We start from the raw sequence: 25,085 nt of genomic DNA on the forward strand, positions 1-25,085 counted from the left end.
ACTTGCTGCCTGACCTACAACAGGAGAGGACCTACACTGAAAGTGCTGCTGTGACCTCTGTCTGGAACCGACCATGGCTCGTGTCACTGGGGAAAGGGCCCCTGCCTTCACCGCTGCGGAGTTGAAGAGACTGGTGAATGGGGTCCTACCCCAGTACCGAATGCTGTATGGTCCTCGAGACCAACAGGTGAGTACACTATGGGCACGATGCATGTGGCATGAATGCATGGATTGCTGTGTGTGAGGGCCTTGTGTAGGTGGGGGTTGGTGAAAGGGTCCTGGGCAGCGTGCTGCATGTATGCTGGGCATTGTCTGTGCAAAAGGGGGTGTGAGAGCTATGGTGGGACATGAGTGTAACTGGCCTGACGGTCTGACTGATACCTTTTTCTATGTGTATTTTTCTGCAGGTCAGCGCCCATCAGAAAAAGGGTATATGGCGTGCCATCGCCAAGGACGTGTGGACCCTGGGGGTCTGCAGCAGGCAGAGCACCCACAGTCGCAAACGGTGGGAGGACCTGAGATGCTGGGCAAGCAAGATGATGGATGCCCAGCTGGGGATGACCTCCCAACGAGGAAGGGGTGCCCGTGGAACCCTGATCCCCCTGATGGCCTGCATTCTGGCGGTGGCCTATCCAGAGATGGATGGGTGCTTGAGGGCATCACAGCAGCCACAAGGGGGTGAGTACAATTTGCGTGGTCTCCGGGTGGGCGCTGTGGGTGTCCCTAGGCCAGGCCGGACATTGCAGGGTAGGTCCCTTGTTGGGCTGGGTCTGATGAACACCACCTCCTACCAAGCTAGTAGGCATTCACTACTGGAAAGGGGTCAGTGGTTCTCAGGTATGCTGCTATTGGCGTTAGGTATTCCTGTCCATGGCCTGGTGACTAGCATTGTGAATGGTTGTGCATTGCCTAGTGCGTAGGGCTCTTCCCTGTGTGTGTGTGTGTGTCATGTACGCTAATGGTGGTGTTGGAGCAGCATTGACCAAGTGTATCCTTTGTCTCTTCCCCCCCCCCTTTTTGTTTTGTCACCCTGTCCTTATGGGATTAGCATCATCTGGCGGAGGAGCAGAGGCACCGGCGATGGAGGGAGCTGCATCCCACAGGGCCCATGAGGCCGAATCCACCGACGGTGAGGGCACCCCGGGGACGGAGGGTGAGTGGAGCACCACGGCAGAGACAGTAGGGGACAGTTCTGGAAGTGATACCTCCTCCAATGGAAGCTCCCTGGTGGTGGCGGACACCTATGTGCCCACTCCAATTACAGGTACAGCCGCCATCCTGTACCAGCACTGCACACCTAGCAGCCCCTCAGTGTGTTTCCCGTGCCTGCTCACCCAAGAGGGTGAGCATCTCCTTCGCCCCAGGCTCCTCAGGCCCTCCCCCAGTTAGCCCTGCTGCCCTGAGTGAGGAGGCTATTGACCTCCTGCGATCCATCTCTGTTGGGCAGTCAACCATAGTGAATGCCATCCAGGGGCTGGCAGCCCATTTGCAACAAACTAATGCATTCCTGGAGGGCATTCACTCTGGCATGGAGGCCCAACAGAGATCAATCCTGGCTCTGGCCTCCTCTCTGATGGCAGCCATTGTCCCTGTTTCTCGCCTCCCCCTCCAACTTCATGTACCCAGTCCCATTCCCCTCAACCCCAACCTATCCCAAGCACACAGGCAGACCAGCATGCACACAAGGCAACACACAGAAGTGGCTCAGGCAAACACAAGCACCACACATCATCCCACAGGCACACACCATCCAGATGCAGACATACCAACATCCACTGCCTCCACTGTGGCCCCCTCCTCCTCATACTCTACCTCCCTCCCAGTAGCGTCTCCACTCACACCTGCATGCACTACATCTTCATCCACTACCTCCATCACCATCACGCCTATCACTACACACCCCTCACTGGCAGTCACCACCCCCACATCCATGCACTGTGTCCTCTCCCACTGTGTCTGTGCCCCCTCCTCTCAAAGTACACAAACACAAGCACTCAGACAACCAACAGCCATCCACCTCACAACAGCATCCAGCCCATACACCTGCATCCAAAATCAGCAGACACCTCCTACAACCACTCCCTCTTCCTCCACTCCCAAATCTTTACCCTCTTCCCACCCCAATGTCCCTAAGAAGTTTTTCCTCTCCACCATTGACCTCTTCCCTACCACTTCCCCCACCCCCGTCCTTCACATCAAGCCAGGGTGGTCAGAGCCCAGGTGAGCACCTCAGCCACCCAGTCCACGGCCACAGTAGTGTCGACAGCTACTGCAGGTAGGAGAGGCTCCAGGGAACCAGGCATCAGCACTGAAAGTGTGCCTGCACCAGCTGCGAAAGGGAAGGGCAAGGAGGCACCACCAGCTGCGAAAGGGAAGGGCAAGGAGGCACCACCAGCTGCCAAAGGGAAGGGTAAGGAGGCACAACCAGCTCTGAAAGGGAAGGGCAAGGAGGCACCACCAGCTGCCAAAGGGAAGGGCAAGGAGGCACCACCAGCTGCCAAAGGGAAGGGCAAGGGGCTTGCACCAGCAGGCAGGAAGGACAGGAGTCCTGGTGCTGGGACTGATTCTAAGCCCCCACCACCATCCATGGCGGTTCTGCTGTCCAAGACTGCAGGGGAAGGGCTGGAGCCTCCCCCCACCACTGCCAGCACCGCCACCAGCTCCACAGCCAGCAGCAGCCCCAGTGGGCAGCCATCCGAGGCTGCAGGGGATGGGCTGGAGCCTCCCCCCACCACTGCCAGCACCGCCACCAGCAGCAGCAGCCCCAGTGGGCAGCCGTCCGAGGCTGCAGGGGATGGGCTGGAGCCTCCCCCCACACCTACCTGCCCCGACTACAGCCCCGCCACTGCCACCACTGAGCAGCCATCACCGCCGGTGGGCAGTGTGTAGTCCTGCCTCCCTGGGCTGTAGTGTGTCCTGGACCCTGCAAACCCTGTAGGTGTGACACCCAGGTGAGAGACTGTGACCTTGCACTCCCCAAGTGCTTCATCACAGGGCACCAGAACCAGTGGAAGAAGCCATCCACTCACCCCATCCTTGCAAGGATGAAGCACACTGGGCACAAGGTCCCCTCCAGAACCAGTGGAAGAAGCCATCCACTCACCCCAACCTTGTCAGGATGAAGCACACTGTGCACATGGCCCCCTCCAGAACCAGTGGAGAAGCCATCCACTAGAGAGACTGTGTCCTTGCACTCCCCAGGACCAAGCAGTGGGCAAACCACCCACTAGAGAGACTATGGCCTTGCACTCCCCAGGACCAAGCAGTGGGCAAACCACCCACTAGAGAGACTGTGGCCTTGCACTCCCCAGGACCAAGCAGTGGGCATGTAGCCCCCTCCAGGACCAGTGGCATTGTACCATCTTCCGGCTGAGGTGCCACCCCTTCCCCCTGAGGTGCCTGTGCATTTTCGACCTGATGCCCCTGCAGTGTTCTCTCCATGTTGTTGCAGGAGTGAGGTGGGGCCTTGGGCTATGTGTAGTGGCTGTGTGGCCCACGGACATTGAGGACTGGGCATTGTCCCTCCATTTGTAAATATGTATATACATTTTGTATTTGAAGAACGTATTTATACCATTTTGTCTTATTACACTCACTTTAATCAATTCCTTTTGTCCTTGCATTATTCCTGAGGGGTACAGGGTGTATATGTAATGTTACTGCATCTGTTTGTGTGTATTGTGTTGGGGGTGTTGCGTGTGTCACTCTCTTTTTCCTCCCCCCTCCCCTGTGTGATAGGCGGCAGTACTCACCGTGGTCGTCTTCTCTGGCGTTGATGTTCGTAATGGAGGAAGAGGTATACAAGCATGGGGAAGATGTGCAACTCGGGCTCCGTGGTTGTTCCCTGAGTCTCCAGAGGTGAGTCCTTTGACTTCTGTGTTCTGTTTCCGCCGTGCTTTTGATGTCGTTGGTACCGCCCCGGAAAAGGTGTCGGATAGGCCTGTCTTAACAGAGTGGGTGGTACATTGTCTTCCACCTGGCTGTTGGCGGTTACCGCCGTGGTGCTTGTTGCTACCGCCATGGCGGTCGGTGTGTTAAAGTGGCTGTCTGTGTGAGCGGTTTCCACCATGGTCATAATTCCATTTATTTTACCGCCGGACTGTTGGCGGTATTACCGCCACTTTATCACCGACCGCCAGGCTTGTAATGAGGGCCAATATGTATAGAGTTAAACATTTCAAAATTGAGAGGAGAGAATGTGTGTGTATGTTTTTTCTGTTTACATGTAAAACTCCTAGGTGAAATCTAACCCAACAGCTACCCCACAATACCCGACTGAAAGCACCTATACCCAACTATTTAATAGAGACTACTAGAGAAACACCCCCTTGAAGCTATGCTGCTGCCCTTATAATCCAATAGGTTGTGTTGTTATGGAGCTCTGACAACAGAATCATGATACTGTTTTGTTTTAAGAGCAGGAGCACCTGTGTGTAGAGCCTGAAAACAGATGGACAGGTTTGTGGGGAGGTCTGAATGGCGTCTTTGGTAATCTGTTTCTAGACCTGCTCTTAGACCCAGCTGAGGTTGCAGACACTCAGTGAGGCAGTAGCAGCAAGAAACAAACCAAATCTCCTCTCAGCACAAAACGCAAACATGCAAGTTCATGCCAGAAGACAGAAACAAAGAGGATGGAAGTCTAGTTGTAATTAATACTAACATTGTAATTTTAAAAAATCTTCAAGGTGCACTGGCCACCAATCACTAGTATCTCCTTGATTAAAAAAAGTTCAGAGAGTATTGTTTTTGTGCTGTGTTATAGTACACCATATATAAGTGGAACCAGTTTGGTTATTTTTCAAGTGTCCTGCTCAGGCTCCTAACCTTAATGTAAAGTGATGCTTCTCACAGGTAGCACTCACTCTGGCTCCAAGTACGAGTACCCACAATATGAGCACAATGAATTGTGAGGTATTTGCACCTGCCTGTCATTACCCTTTCTGAAGCAGAAATTAGGGACAGAGACAGGGCAGGCTAGGCCGCAAAACCTTCTCACCTAGAACAACAGAAACTACAGTCCCACCCTTCATCAATACTGTCTACCAAGTAGCCCTGCTCTGGAAGAGCTAATTGGCACCCCTTGCTAACTTAGTTATTGGAATTGCTCAAGTGAATGCTCCCCCACGTGATTGCCAGTGGTTAGACTATGTGCCACTATACCTCTAATTATTTTTGTGTGTTTGATGTAATGACCTAAATAGCAGAGTGTATGCCTAGATTTGGGTTCTGTGCGTACCATGCAGGTGAAACCAGCTGCACCCGAATGAAGAGCACCTACTGGGGCAAAACCAGTCTTGGATTGCTTGTGTTCTGGTTCAGGGAGGACTGGCTTGGCAATTCAGGATGGACTGTTCATATTGAAGCAGAATTAAGGCTGATTTGCATATGGCTAGGTCTAACCTGAGGTGGCATAGTGGGCAAAAAAAGTATGGGTTGGAATGCTACCTCGAGCGATTGCCAGTGGTCAGCCTATTTGTAAGCATTCCATGTGTCACTTTTTCTTTGTTGATTGCTACAAGTTGCCCTGTCTACAACCTCCTCACTTAATTGTCTGGGTCTCCATCCTTCAGCCACAGGAATGTGAGCAATACACTTCCAGTGTCTGAGGAAATTATCTTCACCCGAACTTGTGCCATGCCAAGCCAGAGAAATGGATCCCATTTTGCTTTTGTAATTAATACTTGAAGGTGAACATTAGAAGACATCCACTACAGCATTTGCAGAATCTCTTTTTCAGTGTTTTCATTATTTACCTCATATGCTCTCTCACACTGCTATGATCCTAAGGTTACTGCTGCCTTTGAGCACAGCCTAAATCCATTGCTATTTTGCTACATATGTTTTCCGCCATTTCTTTACACTTTCAGCCCTTGCGTTGATCAGCTGTTTTTGCTAAAGAGGTGGTCTAGTTATAACCTTTTACGGCAGGGTTCTTTCAAGCAGGTCAGGTTTGAAAATTGCCCAATGTAAAGTCACATACAAGCAATTGAGCAGTGCATTTATGGGATCCATAATTATACTGAAATAAACATTAAGAAATAGAGCAACTACAAATGGCACTTACCTCTGACGTGTTCACCTTTCCATCACCACCACTAACAACTTTAGAGAAGTCAGGAATTTAATTAGGCATCAGTGCTGGCTGGTATTTACTATCTTTGTATTTGCATCCAGGACAGTGGAATGTCCCTTGCCGGAACTGTTTAGATGCCCAGCAGTTCCCAGTTTAGTGGTAGGCCAGCCAGTCAGCAGAGGGACACAGTAACAAAGAGGATGATAGTGGGTGGTGGTGGATGCTGTTCTCCATTCCAGTTTAATTACTCGACGCAGCAATGCAGCACAGAGGACAAGGAGAGCAGCCTTGGCACTAGCTCTGGTCTAGCAACTGTAGACCTGGCTGAAGGGAGGAGGGAGTTGGGTAGTAAGAGCAACTTAGTACCAATACAAGCCCAGCACAGACCAAACCTAGGGAGGTGGGCTCTAGGAGGCCTGGCCCAGCAACAGTAGCAGACAAGGCTCGAGAATCAGGAAGAACTTTTTCCAAAGCAAAATCAGAAATAACCATCATAAACATTATACATTCTGCTTGTTGAAAACTGAGATAGTTGGAAAAGCTGCTAAATACTGAGCAGCATGTAATAACATAAATCAACCCAAACTACAGGAACAATATGGAAAAGTTTAACAGTACTGCAATTTGCTAAAAATAAATCCCAAGGCTCTTAAATGGTACTCATGAAATCTTCCAGTATTTTCAAGGCGTACCAAACAAGCTTGACCCTCCCAAATTGACTTTTTTGGGGGTTAAATGGTGCAATTTTCAGTATAATCTGTAAAAATCGATAAATGACAGAGGGAGTGCATTAAATGCAATGTCAAGTGGTACATCATTTACTTTGGGATCTAGCTACGTGTATACAACTGGCTCTTTTTTCTTGTTCGTTTCAATTAGATTCTCAGTCGTAAGATGTAACTGAGAATCTTCTTGGAAGGGGCAAGGTTTGCAAGAAAAGGAGTTTAAAGCGATACAGTTGATATATATGCATATTAATATTGTTCGTTTTAAAGTTTTAATGGGAAAACCTATATAATGTTCTGAGTAGGAACATATATATCTAATAACAGGAGGAATGTTGGAGATGTGAATGACTCAAACACTGCTGTGCCAATGTTTCAGAGGTGACCAGTATTTTGAACAGACGAGTTGTGACTAGTCTGTGTGTCTGCGACAGCTCATTGTTATATTCTTGAAATAAAGACTACTTACCTCTACAATTCATGACATGAGACCCGGCTTGTATTACTCAATGTTTGCTAGGCACAGCCCCCTGTAAGTTTGGTCTTTGAGCACATTCATGATGAAACAATCATACTCACAAACATTGAAAACGTCTGTTGATAATACATAACTGGTGCTTTTGCTCTGCTACATTACTTGATCTGGTGCCGTCAATGGTTTTGAACTAAAAAAAAACTAATGTTAAGCTGACAAAGACATTTAAATGATGCCTGTGTGCATCGCAAGTCAAAATGAAAGAATTTCCTTTTATTATACAGCCACAGCTGCAAAGAAGCACTTTCAGCCAGCTGTGCTTTGAGCCATAGTCATTTGCATTTTGGCGCATGTAGTTTTACTTTTAACATTGTACGCACTTTCTCAAAAATCACATCATGCAATGTGTTTTTGGCTAAATAGGCAGGAGTTGCTAAAGGTGTGATACCTGACATGGAACAACTTGTAAGCTATGCAGTTGGAGGGTGAAGTAATACAATGTATACATATTGATTTTTTAAATATGCTAGGCAACTAGAGGTGGACTAATACCAGCAGGGCATGAGGAAACATTATCAGTTTTCCTGCTTGACAAGCTTTACAATGTAACATGGCATTTGTTCATTGGAATTACAAAACTACAAATCCGCTCCGATCACGTCTGACATCTCAGGAAGCCTCTCCAGCAGTACTATGTACTGCTGGGATTACTGGTGAACATTATACTGTTCTTTAAAAAAAAACTACTAGGCTCAAGGTGCGATCTGTTGTATGCAGAAAAACCAATATCTGAAGACATTACACATGGTATGAACTACGTAGTACCTATGTAAATGTGTTAAATTAATTCTGATTTCAAAAAAGTGAATACCCATATGCATGTTCTAATTATGCAAGAGACAGCAGTAAACCGATAATGGAGTCCCTTAGTCATGGCACAGATTTTTATAGTTATCTTTCGTGCATTCTGTTCGAATAGTGGTTCAAGAAAAATGCTTGTAGCTTAAACTCGATAACTACAGATATTGGTAACTATACATTTATATCAATACCGATTAGGCACTATCTGGGTATTAGGACACTCATGATTCTGTCTCTATAATGAGGTATGACACGCTGCTAAATAAAAACTACCTATTATCTCATATAATATAAAGATTTCTAAAAAAAACATCTTTTTATGGGTGTTGAGGCAGCTTTGAGACTTTCTGAATAATGCTGCTGCACTGGGGAGGAGATGGCTGCCATGCCATCAAGCTGGCCAATGGTGAATAATTTGGGTAATAAATGCTGGTACTGCAAAACCTGGCAAACCTAATATAGAGTCTCTAACTACACAGATGATTGGGTGGGACCTTCATGATAGCGGTACTATGCAATAGGTCAGTGTGGCCCAGGGCACGCCAGCATGCAGTTTTAAATCAGATGCCCATCCACTTGGCACCATGCGAGGGCCTCGTGACTAATCAATGAAATCACATTATTGATTGCTGAGAAGGCCACTGCTATTGAGAATTGAAGCCATATCTAGAATCAGTCCAGAATGTCAGAAGACTCTAGAGCTCTGTGGGCTGCAAAACCCCACTCCTGGTCTCTCCAAGTAGCACTACCAACAGCACAAAGGAAAAGACAAAGAGTGACTCATCTGCTGCTTGTGATGCACGCTGGCACGGTGTAACGAGGGCAGACCGATGCATAATTTTATATCAGACATGTCCTGCCTGCTCATCTCATTCACACTCTGTTATGGCGAACAGAAGTTCCGGCAAGTAAGGCCTGTGCTACAAATGTGTTTATTCTCAAATTGTTGTCGGCAGTAATCAATCCACTGCTGTCACCTCACCCGGACGCGCTCCAACTGACATTCACTGGAACTCTCCGAAGACGAGCTCCAGTAATGGCAGCACACAAACAACATTCAAAGAATAGAAGCTTCCATGTGCTTCAACAGATGCAGAGAATAACATATCTCCCCATTTGTAACAAACACAAACTCAAAACCCAACCAAGAGAAATGATACAAACAAGAAAACTTCACCATTAAAACAGTAAGGCAAAGGCTATCTATATATATATACATAGCTAAACTTCTTCAGCACACTATCAAATAAATGATGAGCATTATATGCATGAAAAGATCAGTTTTACATATATAAAAGACACCTTATTTCAACTTCCATGGAAGATCTCTTTCCCGTGTAGATCTATGTAGTCTCTTATCCATAGAACCCCTATTGGTGGCTAGAGAATTATCCTCCCTTGCAATGCCTGTATTATCACGCAGCTCTTTTATGGCATCATCCAGTACTTTTACGATTTTACGAAAACTCCACCAATGACCACCCCGCACAATCACCACATTACCGCAGACTTTTTCCACTTTCACTGGATCACCATAACTGACATTTCCTTTCTTCACAAAACTCGCTCTCATGACACACACTACATCACCTAGGTGAAAAACAAGGTGTTTGGTGGTCCTTTTGATGTCATACCGGTTTTTCATTTTACTCTATTCCTTTTCCAGTCTGCTAAACATGGCTTTATTATTCACACTGCTTGTGACTTTATTTTGCAAAGCTTTAGATAAACATGCAGGATAAAGTAGTGAAGTAGGTTTACACCTTCTAGGTAACTCAAAGGTGGACATCTTAGTGAGGGAATGTGGTGTCATACCATAAAGTCACAACATAGACTTCATTGCTTCTTCCGGATCATCACTATTGGTTTTCACCCACTTTATACATTCAACAGCCACCCTATTCCTTCTCTCCAAGAACCCATTGGTTTGGGGATGATAAAGTGAGCTCCTTAGACGTTTCATACTAGATTCTTCCAAGAACACTTTTATCTCCTGATTTACAAACTGTACACTGTTGTCATAGATTAAAGGCACTGGAAAACTGTCCCTCGTGAAAATATCTTTTAGAAAATGCACAGCATTGCTGGCCATGAGAGTAGAAAAAAACGAACTTTGGGCCATTTAGTATGGTAGTCCATTAGTACATTAGTAATGCATAGCGCAATGACACAAAAGAAAATTGAACAGTCCTACCATATCAATGCCCACTTTCATCCATGGCCTTCCAGGTAAGTATATTGGTTGTAAAGGTGGAGTCACAACCTTGAAACCTTTCCCTTCCCTGCTTCACACCACACGCCCTTTTACCACCATGTCAACATCTCTATCTATTGATGGTCACCAATAATGGGCCCTAACCCTTCTCTTCATCATGGCTAACCCAAGAAGACCTTTGTGTGCATTGTTTATCAGCACAGCTTGAATGATATAAGGTGGCATACGTTTGTCACATCTCCTCACCACACCACAGTTCCACAATCTCGCAAAATGGTTGAATCTCAGAAAATACGCTTCTTTCCTTTGGCGAACCATTTATAATGAATTCTTTGACTTTTCCCAACACTTTGTTATAATCAGTACCCTTTCTCCAGTCAATCTCAACACATGCTTTGATTTCCACTGTATCCACATTTGCTATAAAGCAATCTTCCTTATCATCTTCTAGATCTACAGTGTCCTGATCAACCTAAACAGGAGATCTGCTGATACATTCTCTTTACCAGGGATGTATTTAATCTCAACATCGTACTGAAGCAATTTTGTGGTGAGGCGAACTATGCAAGGAGTGGTGTATTTGAGTTTGTCGCCACTCAGAATATACATAAGAGGCTTGTTTTCAGTCTGCATCACAAACCTCCTACCCCAGACATAACTTCTGAACTTCTCACTAGCCCAGTAGCATGCCAACACTTTTTGTCAATTATAGAGTAGTTTATTTTTGGCTCCTGAAGCACTCTAGATGCATAGCTGATGGTCACCTCCCCTTCAATGGTACGCTGGGTTAACACTGCCCCTAACCCATATTTACTGGCACCCACCGTAATAGTTCAGGGTATGCTCGGATTGTATGCGCACAGTGTTTTGGCATTCGTCATTCCCAATTTATCCATGTCAAAAGTATCCTGGCAAGCATCATCCCAAATGAAGGGAACCTTGTTTTTCAACATGTTGGCTAAGGCTTTCATTTAAGTAGGATATCCAGGGATAAACGTGGAATAACATTTGCAAAGGTAGATGAATGAACGCAGTTCCTCCTTGTTCTTGGGGCTAGAGCATTCCACCACAGCTCTAACCAACCCCAGCCTTGGACTAATGCCTTTACTTGAGATACTGTGTCCCAAAAAGTCGATGTCCTTTTTCTAGAACTCACATTTCTCTTTTGAGAAAATGTGAAGCACAGATCTAAGCACTTTGTCATGATCCTCTAAATGTCTGTGAAAAATCAAAACATCACGCTGAAACACAAGTCTCGTAAAGTTGCTCATGATTCGATGAAAAAGAGAGCCGGCAGATGCCAGGCCACAGAGCTTTCTACAAAACTGGAATGTACCTAAAGGTGAGTTAAAAGCTGTGTAAAGGCGGAATGTATCACCCAACACCACCGGACGGTACTCTGATGCCACATCGATTTTAGAGAACCATTCAGTATCTCTAAGATCTTCCAAAAGATCATTGGTCCTTGGCACATCCCACAGCGTTTGTATTTTGCTTTGCTTTTGCCGCCCTAAGTGCGCCGGGTATGCCCAGACGTGGGTCCCGGGCTCACTGCTGTGCCACTGGATTCAAGCTAGCCTGGCTGAGGAGGGGTGAAACCCCGAAACCGGTCCCAGGATGCTTGTTTCCGGTCCAGGGAGAACCTGGCCTGGCAGTTCGGGCTGGACTGTTCCCATGTGGAACAGGGTCAAGACTGATTTGCATATGGCTGGGTTCAAACTGGGGTGGCATGGTGAGCAAAATAATGGATGGATTAAACCCAGATCTGTGACTGGGGGTGAATGTTTGATTGGTTCCGCATTCCGTCCATCGAGTTACGCTATCCCACAGCGTTTGTATTTTGCTTTGCTTTTGCCGCCCTAAGTGCGCCGGGTATGCCCAGACGTGGGTCCCGGGCTCACTGTGCCACTGGATTCAAGCTAGCCTGGCTGAGGACGGGTGAAACCCCGAAACCGGTCCCAGGATGCTTGTTTCCGGTCCAGGGAGAACCTGGCCTGGCAGTTCGGGCTGGACTGTTCCCATGTGGAACAGGGTCAAGACTGATTTGCATATGGCTGGGTTCAAACTGGGGTGGCATGGTGAGCAAAATAATGGATGGATTAAACCCAGATCTGTGACTGGGGGTGAATGTTTGATTGGTTCCGCATTCCGTCCATCGAGTTACGCTATCCCACAGCGTTTGTATTTTGCTTTGCTTTTGCCGCCCTAAGTGCGCCGGGTATGCCCAGACGTGGGTCCCGGGCTCACTGTGCCACTGGATTCAAGCTAGCCTGGCTGAGGAGGGGTGAAACCCCGAAACCGGTCCCAGGATGCTTGTTCCCAGGATGCTTGTTTCCGGTCCAGGGAGAACCTGGCCTGGCAGTTCGGGCTGGACTGTTCCCATGTGGAACAGGGTCAAGACTGATTTGCATATGGCTGGGTTCAAACTGGGGTGGCATGGTCAGCAAAATAATGGATGGATTAAACCCAGATCTGTGACTGGGGGTGAATGTTTGATTGGTTCTGCATTCCGTCCATCGAGTTACGCTATCCCACAGCGTTTGTATTTTGCTTTGCAGGGTGTAAGTCTAACCAGATCTCTTTATTGAGGCTCCTCAAGTCAACGCACAAATGCATGTTTCTGTTGCACCAGGGCTGTATCCGGAGGAAACCATACTCTATTTCCCCATGTCTTTCTAAATAACTCAGACATAATCATTGTGATATGCGCTCCGAATCAACCAACAGATTCAACGCTTTGCCATCCACCTCAACATCCACAAAAAGATCAACACAATCACTGGGGTTTCCAGTTACAATCAAATCCTCTGTGACTATCACAATCATGTTTTGGAATTCTCTTGCAGTGTGTTGATCTCTAACTTCATCATCATCCACCAACAACAAACCTTCAGTACCTTATTTTGTACTCTCTGACACACTTTAGCAAGGTGTCCAACTTTGCCACATTTGTGGCGACATACATTTGTGGCTGGACACCCTTTGCTTTCCTTGATCTCCGGGGAACTACCACATCTAAAACATATGTTTGTGCACCTAAAAAAACTTTTCCTGAACTTTTGACATCCATGCGAGGCATTTAGATCTTTAAACGTTACCTGTGCCAGTTCTACACCTTTATCCACTTTTATAACCTCCTCCAACGACGGGTTACCCATCGTTAAGAACTTTTGTTAAATCTACCCATAAGAGCAGAGGCAAATAAACAGATCCCTTACCATTTGGTTACAGAATTCACCAAAATGACATTGAGAGCATAACTTCCTTAGTGCACTAACATAAGCGTCAACGTTGTTTGACTCTGCTTTTGCAAATGAAAAACTTATGGCGAAGAACTACCAGACTGGGCTGGACGTCAGACCTTGCAATCAGCTTCTTCACTGCCTCTTGATACTCATCCAATTATTCATCCTCAGCCAGTACCAGCTCTGGTAAATCCTTAGAAACCTCCCTACCTTCGAAACCCATGGAGGGTAAGAGCAGGAATATTTTTCTTTCTGGTCTGAAAAGGGATGCCCCAATCAACCCTAAATACGTTTCAAAGGTGTTAGACTGCTGTCTCCAGGGAATGCTAGGACTGCTAGGCCATTCTCGAAATGGGGGTGGAGAACTTACAGCCTGCATGTCTGTACACAGTGTATGAGCCCTGTTTTGAACCAGGAATCAAGAAAATTAATTCCCAGCTGATGAGAATCGTCAGTAACAGTGAAACACAGAAGTGGTATAGCCAAAACACTAGACCTATTGTAAGGGACACACAAAAGAAAAAAATAGTATGTCACCGAGGTAGGATACAATGTTAGTGACACACGGACACAGAAATGTTGAAACAATTATAAATAGTCACCTTAGTCATTATGGTGAGCTTGCCACTGAGACACTAAGCCAGGGCATGCTTGAAGAAAGATAGAAACCTTGTTTTACACAGGAGTGCATTTCAACGATCTTCACATATTTCAGCAATATGTGTGCGTGTCACCATTGGATATGGCGACACATAGGGTGAGAAACACAAAACTGCTTTAAAATGCTTTGAAGTAGTGTACTTATCACCGATACCAGGTCCTCATTAGGGCTGTGTGTGTGTGTGTGTGTCACTGTAGGAGCAAGTAGCACGCAGTGTAAATCCACAAAGTACTGTAAGGTATGAATATGTGTGCGTGTCACCATTGAGTCTGGGCATGCAGTTCACACAGTGCACGTTGATTGGAAGTATTGAGATGTGGTGTGGCACAGAGCGTAATGACATAGCACCAACCAGGATGGCAGAATAATGCTGGTGCACTAACCTTAACCGCTCCATGTTGCACAATTCTAATGGGAAAATAAAATGGAGAATTGATGTTGCGCCCTATGTGGATTTGCAGGCAAGATGGAGGCTCACAACAGGTGCCAAAGGAAGATGGCAGTCACGTAAGATATTGCTTGACCTGTGACTCTCTATGGACAAGATGGCCGCTGATGTGATATATGGAACATGCATCATGAGGTGGGATCGCTTAAAGGAAATCCAATTTGCAGTCTAGATTTTATAGTTCAAAGAGAACCCAGGATATCTTGCTCCAATTGGAAACAGATGTGCGTCTACCCGCAGCAGTTCCGCTTACCTTCATGGACATATAAAAGCAAACAGTTGTTCAACCACGACCAACTTGAGCCAATCAGCAGGTCAGCACCAACTAAACTTGTGTGGGCACTGTGCGGTGGCTTTGGCTCATCGCCAAATTATTTTATGGTGAGCAGAAGAGCTAGTGGTCAATTGAGCCACTGATGTTGTCTCAAAATGGTCTTGTTGCTAGTGCGAAACGTGGAGGGCAGGGGTGATGCAATTATGTGAGCACAAGCATAAAAGTTGGCTTACTTTGACATCTTGGATTTGTTGTAACTTACAGGACAGGTACTGAGGGGCCCCAAATTAGAGGCTGTTGGTGTAGTTTAGAGGCAACAGCAGTAGTGCACTTATGGCTTGTACCCTGTGAGGGAATCCAAAACAAGGACTAATGCAATGTAATGGTATGATATAGAAGACACATTTCATCTCTTGGTTAACATGATTTTTGAGAAAGAGTTTGGAGTCCATGATCTCTACCAGAGTCTTCACTTTGGCAGAGAGTGTTGGTGGTGGTCCTAGTTCTAGAGGCCAGACAGTCATGGGTCATAGTTAGACCATGAGCCACCCATGAGAATCTCTTTGTTGAGAAGTAGAGCTTCATATGGTTCTGTAGAATCTACTGCTTGGCAACATCAGTGCGTTGAACAAGTGCACATGAATGGAATTCTAAGGCTTCAGAATGATATGTGTATCCTCTCCGCAATTATAGTATGTTAAGTTGAATATGCTGATGAGCTTTAGAAGAGTACAGAAGAGTAGAAAGGTGATGGTGGATCCGTGAAGTGCATCTTTATTAGAAATGAAATGTGCAGAGCTGAAAGGGAGAAATCTGATAACTTTGGCTCCATGTGCAGTGTAAGATGGGATTCAGTCCTTTACAGTAATGCGAATTCCACTGTCAATTTGTCTCTGCTTTAATACTTGGTGCTGCAGTGGGTTTAGGGTTAGTAGGGCCAACTCCATTAGATCCAACTGTAATCTTGATAGTCTGATTTTGTGCCTTTGCTATGCTCGAATCTTGTTTATTGGAGTGAAGTTTGTTTTCTTCTAGAAAGGATGAGCTCAGGCTTGTTTTCCAAAATTCTTAAGCTAGAACTATCAATTGGCCTATGATTTCCTGGATTCTGACCTGTTAATGCATTGCTTCTTTAGGATAAATTTGATGTGTGAGGTATTTAGGTCACTGCAGGCTTTCCAACAGAAAGGGAGAAATTGATCATTTTTATACCCGGCATCCTTGGTGTGTTCTCCCCTAATGTTTTTGCTTTCTGACCACCTGTGTGCTGACTTTGGTTTTGCGTGTGCTCTTTCCCTAAAGCATGATACAATTGGCTTATCCACAAAGGGCATATTTAATTTTACCTATAAGTCCCTAGTAAAGTGCACTACATGTGCCCAGGGCCTGTAGATCAAATGCTACTGGTGGGCATGTTGCACTTATTGTGCCACCCACTTCAGTAACTCTTTAAACCTGACTCGGACCTGCCATTGCAGAGCCTGTGTGTGCAGTTGTAAACTGTCATGCCGACCTGGCAAGTTAATCCACTTGCCAGACCCAAACCTTCCTTTTTAATATATATGTTGGACATGCACTTTTAAGCTTTTTATGTCCAAGTAGTGAAAAACTCTTACATTCGTTTTTCACTACTGCAAAGCCTATCTCTCCTATAAGTTAACATTGGGATTGCCTTGTTACATTTTATAAGTGTGATTTCCAGTTGGGAATAGATGAGATGGGACTGCCAAGTTTGGTGTCTCTGGTATCACAATTTAAAATCACTACTGATGGTGAAGTCAGATTTTAAATTGTAATTCTGAATATGGCACTTTTAGAAAGTCAGCATTTTCTTAGTTTAAATCATCTAGTGCCTTTTGCCACGCCTCCATATGTTGTCAGTGCTGCGTCATTACCTAGTCAGATTTCGATGATGAAAAGGAGGTCCTGCCTGATATCAAAAAAGATATTGTGGATATGGAAATTATCCGGCACTGGCTAGAATACTGGATAGATGGTTGAAGGGGGGCAGGAAGGTGGGGAGCTCCAAGGATAATAAGGAGAAGTTAAAGAAATGGAGAAGATGGTGAATTCCTAAAAGGAAAGGTAGAGAATGACAGTCAATCCTGCTGGAATGGTAATAGATAGTGTGAGTGGAAAATTGAGGATAGATTGTAGAACTGCTCAGTGAGGAAGTGCTAGTGATTTGATGGAGTTGGGAGGGATAAAATGTACCTCGGAGGGGAAAGGGGGAATTATTGAAGGAGAGATTGAGGGGTGAGTGGTTAATAGATGAAGTTACTAGAGAAAACAGTAAATGTTACTAGTGAGGGAAAAAGAGAAAAAAAACAAGCGAACAAGGACAGGACAGAATGTACCGCAGTTAGCAAAGTGTCAGTAGATGAGGTATGCATGGAAAGAAAACAGTCTCAAGTCATGTAATTCTCACTTCTCACTGATGCTATTTATGGTGGTCCTCCTACAATGTGACAAATATGGCAAGACAATCCTGCTCAAGTGTGACTAAGAATTACTGCCATCATGTCTAAGGTCTTATAGGCCCAAGTAAGCATCTTGGTGAAACCTAGTAGACACCTCAACCACTCGGTCTAAGTATCTGGAAATGTACCTAGATAACACAGCCATTTTTTAGCCACAATTATATAGGTGTCTAGAAATGTGAAGGTGCAACCCACAGGAAATGCAGCTTCCAAAAACCCCCGAGTCCAAGGTCCTCTTTACCCTTGAAATCTTAATCCTTATGTAGTCATAAACGTTCATGGTGAATTTGGATTCCAAGATTTGTGTTTACCGCAAATCTTAGCACATCCTCATGTGCTTTTTGACAGGGAAAGCCTCCTGAGAAGTTTGTTTTTTCAAAGATGGATAGTCTCAGGAAGTGGGCTCTTGAGGGGAGGTCTCAGCCTTTCACTTTTTGGGTTGAGCATTTTTGGCTTCTTGTATAATTTTAAGTATACTTCTTCTGTGGGCTTGAAGCCGTTTCATTTGCTCGTTTCAGTCTCATTTAAAAATACATGGCCCCTCTTGCTGCCATCCTCAGAAGCCATGGTATGAACTTCGTGGCATATGCCAATTACACACAACTCATCATTTCCCTCACCGAAGACCTGGATACGGCCAAAAGGAACTTTCACACAGGAATGGAAGCAGTCGCAACCTGGATGAGAGAAAGCTGCCTCAAGCTCAACTCCGACAAGACGGAGCTCATCATCTTCAGAAACTTCAATTCAGCTTGGGACGACTCCTGGTGGCCCACATCCCTCAGTGCCCCCCTGCACTGACCGAGCAGGCCCGCAAATTAGGAATCATCCTCGTCTCCTCCCTATCCATGACCCGCCAGGTAAACTCTGTTGCCTCCTCCTGCTGGCAAACACTCTGCAAACTTCGGAAGATCTTCAGATGGATCCCAGCAGACTGTTGCAGGACAGTCACCCACACCGTAGTCATGAGCAAGCTCGACTACTCCAACACCCTCTACACCGGCACCTCAACTAGGAACATAAAAAAACATCAAATTATCCAAAACGCTGCCGCCAGACTCAGTCTGGACCTCCCTCACAGAGAACACATCTCACAAAACCTGAGGACCCTCCACTGGCTACCGGTCAAGAAGCGAATCACCTTCAAGCTTCTCACCGACACATACAAGACCATACATGACTCAGGACCAGCCTACCTGAATCACCGCATCTCCTTCCATACCCCCGTCAGATCTCTCTGCTCTGCCCTGGCCACCGTCACTTGCATCTGAAAAACCACCACCGGAGGACGATCTTTCACCTACACTGCAGCAATGAGCTGAAACAATCTCCCCCGCACCTCAGACAAAGCCCGTCGCTCACCATCTTCAGGAAGAACCTCAAGACATGGATCTTCAGATGAGGCCCTTCCCCTTCCCCCACCGCCTTGAGACCCTCACGGGTGAGTAGTCGCGCTTTACAAATATTGATTGATTGATTGAAAAATCCTTCCTTGCTAGTTGTCAGTCATGCCTCTTTGTCCCTCCTTTTTCTTTTTGGGAGCAGGGACCAACTACTGTATATTTACGCTTTGTCCTGTTTATCTCTTCTTTATGGGACTTTTTTCCTTTGTTTCGTGCTCGAGTTCAGTGAAGCTACAGCTTCCATTTGCAGAGCATTCTTGCTCTCAGCTTAACTTTGCTGTAAGTCAGGCTGTTATCTTGGTCACATTTGCTGTTCGTTGGCTCTCTGAGCCGAGTGTGCCTGCATGCGGTCCCTGTGTGGTGGGAGGGAGGGCAGAGGCCCTTTTGTTTATTTAATTACTTGTTTTAGCTTTGAAGGCTTTACATGAATACCAGCTACATTAGACAAGGACATATTCATTTTTTGTAGGCATGGGGAGATTAAGTGATGTTGAGCCAATGCCATAACTTGAACCAGGGTCCTCAGTTCCAAAGTCAGTAGCTCGAGTCCCTGTGCAACACCTTCTCCCTATTCTACCAGGTTTCTGTGAAGCGCATGAGTCACTCCCGTTCCTTTAAATGTTGCAGCTTGGTACGCCACGCTTTAAGTTTACATATGGCAGCCACACCTTTCTTTCGCTCTGCATGGCTCACACACCTCCATTTTATATTTAATTACTTGTTTTTCAATTTGCCAAAAAGGTATTGGTATGACAGTCGTTAATATGTGCAAGTGTCCGCGTGATCTTTCTTTTATGTCACTTATCCTCATTGAAATATGTTTTATCTCTGAGGCTTTCAGTTGACTTTCCCACGGCTGTACTGCGTGACATGCTTGTTATTTCACTCCGGTGCTTGCCGAGTGATAAGCTTAGAGAGCCAATCACAGCAAGGAGGCTGGGAATGAGCTAAATCGCAATTCAACTGCCAGAAGTCCCATGAGAGAAATAATGTTTTTCATCATCCATAAACGTGCAGCTCTCTTCGCGGAGCACAACCCCTCCATTCAATGAGCAAACAGTATCATATCCATATTGAGGGCTTTCCTATTCACAATACTTTTCGGTGTTCGTGGTATTCTTCAATTTTGTAAGTATGTTTTCTTCCTTCTTTGAAGACACCAATACAAATGCATACTGCTGCACTTTTTAAAAATATATATAATTCCGTCATCTATATGATAGACATTCTTTGCAGCAGGCACATGAACCCTCAGAGGTACCTTATGTCCAAAGGCACGTAATGTGGATATCAAGGATGGTTAGGTGTGTTCGTTCTGACTCGAGTCAAGTTCTATAATATTTAGCATTATTGTTCACATATTTCTTCCCGTTATCAGTCCACCTAAAGACATCAGACATGAATGTGGGGTTAGAAGTCCCTGCTCATGAAATCAATACAAGCCAGTACTCGTTGACCATTTTCATTATTGACTTATTGCAGTGAAACATGTATATTTTCAGAAATTATAGTTCATACAAAGAATCTGGTGCTGTTAGTACATGCATCGTCTTCTACCATCAGTACCAGTATTTTTGTATTTATTCCATTCTAGGAGGAGTGGGGTTTTCTTTCACAGAATGTCAGACTAAATAAAGTATCATAACACAAGACAACCACTTTTCGGAAACCAGCATGCTTCTAAGGAGTAGCAAGTTCTCTCTCAGCTGAACTGAATAGTTCAATCTCCTTGTCTGTCTTGTGTCTTTTTTTCGGAATTGTGTTAGTCAGCCAGCAACTCTGATGGTGGGGTGATGAAATGGAATTCTACTGTAATTAGCATGGCATATTTAAATTGGGATGGTAAATGGCAACATTTTCATTTTTTGCTGCAGAAAGAGGACGAAGGTAAATGGAAGTTCTTTAGTTACATGGAGGGCCACTTGAATTATGTGTCAGGAAAGGACCAAATTATGAGGCAGGGTTGACCAAATTATGTAGCAAGAAAAGTCAATTAGGCATTTACAACACCAGTAACTCTTACTCTCGCAAATGCGAGACCTATTGCATTGCAAATGCTTGTTTCTTTTTCTGCAGTAAAGACAACATAGAACAGAGCTGCAGCTCAGAGCTTCTCTAGGTCGGCCACTTGACAGAGAATTCATCTGGGCTAGTGCCCTTTTATTTAGCCAGTGCCCTCGGGCTAATAATAGCTTTCATGACAGCAAGCATCATCCTGTGCGTAGTATGACAAAACTCACAGTCCTTCACTAAGCGGCTGTGTTGCCTTTGTGTAACGGGCACTTCTCAAATAGTAAAGAAAAGACAGGACTGTGCCTTGAAGGAAAAAAGAGAATATGTTCCCTTCTTTTTAAGAGGGGAGAAAGGTGCTATAGCACCCAACAGAAATGCAAGTGTTGCTTTAGTTTGGCAGTGTGATGTTCAAAACCTCAATTACACTCTTGAAAGCAGAAAAGGAAAAGGGGTTTGGTCAGGAAAGGTTTTTAAACCCATCTTTGTTTTAGGATGTTTTTACATATTTCTAATGTCTCTGTCTTTAAAAGATAAAAATTAAAAGCAAATGTTGCCTATTCAAAGGCAATATCGTGTCAATTTTTTGTTAAAGTTTTTTTTAAATTGAAAACACCCCGCAAATGAACAGGGCTATTTGTTGCTTTTAAACAGATGTGAAGATCCCTTGGCAGAGGAAAGGCCTTGAGGTTTTCGGCATGCTATATTAAGGGCCGTTAGAAAAGCACATTTGTACGGATGCACGGATTTAAAAAAAAAAAAAACGTTTCTAGCACCAAGGCAGAAAAAAATGGTAAAATCACTGAAATTGGACCGCTATCTCACATCACATACTCTGCAAAACGTTCATTGGTCACCTTTCAGCTGTTCATCGCGGTAATCAGACAGTTAAACACGTAAATGTTCTGTCCAGATCAGGGCCTCCTTTTGGGCGCTGCGACCAGTGCAGCCACAGGGTGCTGACTCTGGAGGGGGTACTGACCTGGGAGGGGGGCGCTGTGTTTAGCAATAACAGGATTTTAAAGCACCTGCTACAGAGTTCCTTGTGCATCCAGCTTTCAGGCAGCAATACAAAATGTTAAGATAACTTTTATGATTAATGCTCCTGCAAGAGAGATCGAAGTTTTGTCTAGTGACAGTTCTAACTCGCAATTAAGTAGTGCAGAGGGTTAATATACCTGCTGCAAAGAACAAATCTGTATTTTTGTGGCTCCTTGAGTGCATTAGTGAAGCCAGCCTTTACCAGTGCTTTAAAACAAATGAAATGTATGTGAGAGAGTGGCCATGGAGAGCTGAGGAGCACTTTGCTGGGTGGTGGTAAGGGAATCCAAAGAGGAGGTAATGGGGGAACACCAGTGCTTCATTTGTGCTTGTTGTTTCTGGTGCTGAGCACCGGCACTTATTTTTGAGGGCCGGGGCTTATTCTTCTGCCTCAGTATTTGCTGCAAGCAAAAGGCACAGAGGGGGGAAAGACGGAGAAAGGGAAAAATGAAAAAGCGTCACAAAGGGAGAAATTAGAAAGCTGCAAGAGTGAGCTAAAGGGGCAGGGAGTGGCTTTAAATGTATTGAAGAGTCCCGAGAGGGCTTCAGGATTACGCCTCCTCAGTATTCCGTGTTTGCACAATTAATTGCAGCAGCCACGTGTTTAAGAGGAGGGCTTTGGGCACCAGCATCTTTTTATTTACAAATTAAGCACTGGGGAGCACCAAAACAGACTGTTGCACCAGATAGTATAAATATTCATAGTGGGTGGATTTGGAGAAGGGTTTTTGCCTGCAGCAGGACACAAAAACCTTATCGCACATTAAACCACATTAACCCAGTAAATGCAGTTCAAGTAGGGAGATCGGTTTGTTTGTACTTTGTTATGAAAATCCTTGAGGTGCTCATAGAGGTCCAATACTGTGAACAAAGGATAATTCTGGAAACTACAGACACGCTTTTGAATATAAGAGGTATGTGCAGAATAAATGTGGCACATGTTTTAGTAGCAGATGTATTTACATGTAGCAAAGGTTTTTACCCATTCTGTGTCTATTGGAAAAAGTGTTCGTACATATGGCCCTAAATTCACACTGAAGCTTTCAGGCATCCACGTGAGGCAGGTCGCTTTTATAACACAGTGGAAGGTTTTCAACACCATTCAAACAGAGTATTTTGGGGGGAAATGACGAGGAGGAAGATATATTTATAGATTTAGAGAAAATACCCATGAAAGAGAATTAAGAATGCAGGTAACTCCTACTTCTGTACATCAGCATTTTCTCTGATATTCCTAGATATAAGGACCGAATAGAAAGCTAAATAATGGCCATGCCCATTAAGCATGGAGGAAATGGAGAATATTAGATTATGGCAGTGGTCTCCAAACTTTCTAATGCCGTGCCCCCCCAGTTGCAAAAACAAAAATCATTGGGCCCCCCTCAGGATTTTTTACAATTGTCTTATAAAGATGGCAATGTTTAAATATGCCTAGACCTATTTAAACATTGCAGTTCAGTACTGTTACCTTTAAAAAAATGCAATAACATGCTTCTGCTTAAAACAAAGGCCTGTGTTCCGTGTAATGTTGCTTTTGCCCAGAGTCTGGCGCCTCCCCCTAGGATCACTTGAGGCCCCCCAAGGGGGGCCCGCCCCCCAGTTTGAAGACCTCTGGATTAGGGTTATTTAGAGGAGGCCAGCACATTAAATACAGTCAGGGACTCAGAATCAGTACGGTACAGTTTAGCAAAGGCTTGCACTATCTCCCAAGTGGCAACTAGCAATTGTTTGGAATAAAACATTATCTGTTATCTTCTGTTCTCTCTTTGTAATATTCTACAGCACTTTTTTATCGATGAGAAATGGAGAGACATCTCTGTCAGACAGGGACAGATGAAAACTGTGACCTATGAAGTCAAAGTGGTCTTTTTATGGTCCCTGGTTTGGTCCGCCTGTCTCAGACCACGCAATTTTGGGTATCTTTTTTATGGGGAGTGTGGAAACACAGAATAGGAGAACATTTGTTATTACCAATTGGATTTTACCACATGAATTGTTGCATGGTCGGCACACAATGAAAAATCATTCCAAGCAGGAGCTCAGTCGTTAGCAGTGAATATCACATGTTTTTGGACAATGAACAAACATTATACCTCTGCAAACAGAAGGGTCTGACAGATGTATTTGTATGTTACTTTTGTAAATTGGCCACCAAGCTTGTTTACAGATTACCTGCAATCTGCGTCTTACAAAAAGTATTTACATTTAGAAAATAAAGTTCATCCTGACTTCTCTCACAATGATTCAGTGGGAAATGAATATCTCTCTATGCTCGTAATTAAACTACATCTGTGTGAACCACTCAAGATCTCCTTGAGAATTGAATAACTCTCTACATTCCCTTTTTGCTCACTAGTGGATGAGCTGAATATCCTCCCTGGGGACTAAGTAACTCTGCATTCCTTGTGCACTCATCCGTGACGACCTGGCATAAATCTTCCAAGGTAACTGATCAACAGATCATGCCTTTTACTCTTCATTTAAATAGGTCTCATATATATCTCCCGGGGAACTGAATAACTCTTTACATTCCTTTGTTCATTAACTTGGTGGTCTTGGCAACTATGTAACATGTAATCGACTGACACTGAAACTGATTTACAAAACAAGTCATACATCTGCCTTTGCAGATTTACACCTACATGAGGGTAGATTTACTACTTTTTGGAATTCACATACATTCCACGGAATGCAGTGGAAAGTGCACCAAATGCAGATGTTCATGATCTGTGAAACATTCCCAGTGGGATCCTGTTTCTGCTGTGCAGAATTCTCCACAGAGAATACCTCACAGAGGGAATGGATCCTCTCTGGAAACACACATTTGTTTTTGCTCGAAGAAACATATTTTCCCCATGGAGAAACTCCATGCTGTGTGGTCGTTGCCTCATGACCATCATGAGACTGCTGTCCATGTTTTGGGGTAGACACATAACGTGTAGCTGTCAGCTTACCAAGTTTTGGTGAATCAGTAGCATGACCAGACCTTTTTTGTGTTAAAGGAGAGAGTGGTGTGCTGACTTATGTGGTTTAAATTTCCAGCTGTATGTGAGCCACAGATCATTGCACTGACATTCCGTGCACATTTTGAGTGTGTGTATGTATAGTGAATGTGTAGCACTTGGTAGTAAGATTCTGTTTGTTGTAGTCTCTGTGCAGTGAGAGTCTGAGTGG

This window comes from Pleurodeles waltl, chromosome 7 (genome assembly GCF_031143425.1).
Source record: "Pleurodeles waltl isolate 20211129_DDA chromosome 7, aPleWal1.hap1.20221129, whole genome shotgun sequence".
Taxonomy (NCBI): Eukaryota; Metazoa; Chordata; class Amphibia; order Caudata; family Salamandridae; genus Pleurodeles; species Pleurodeles waltl.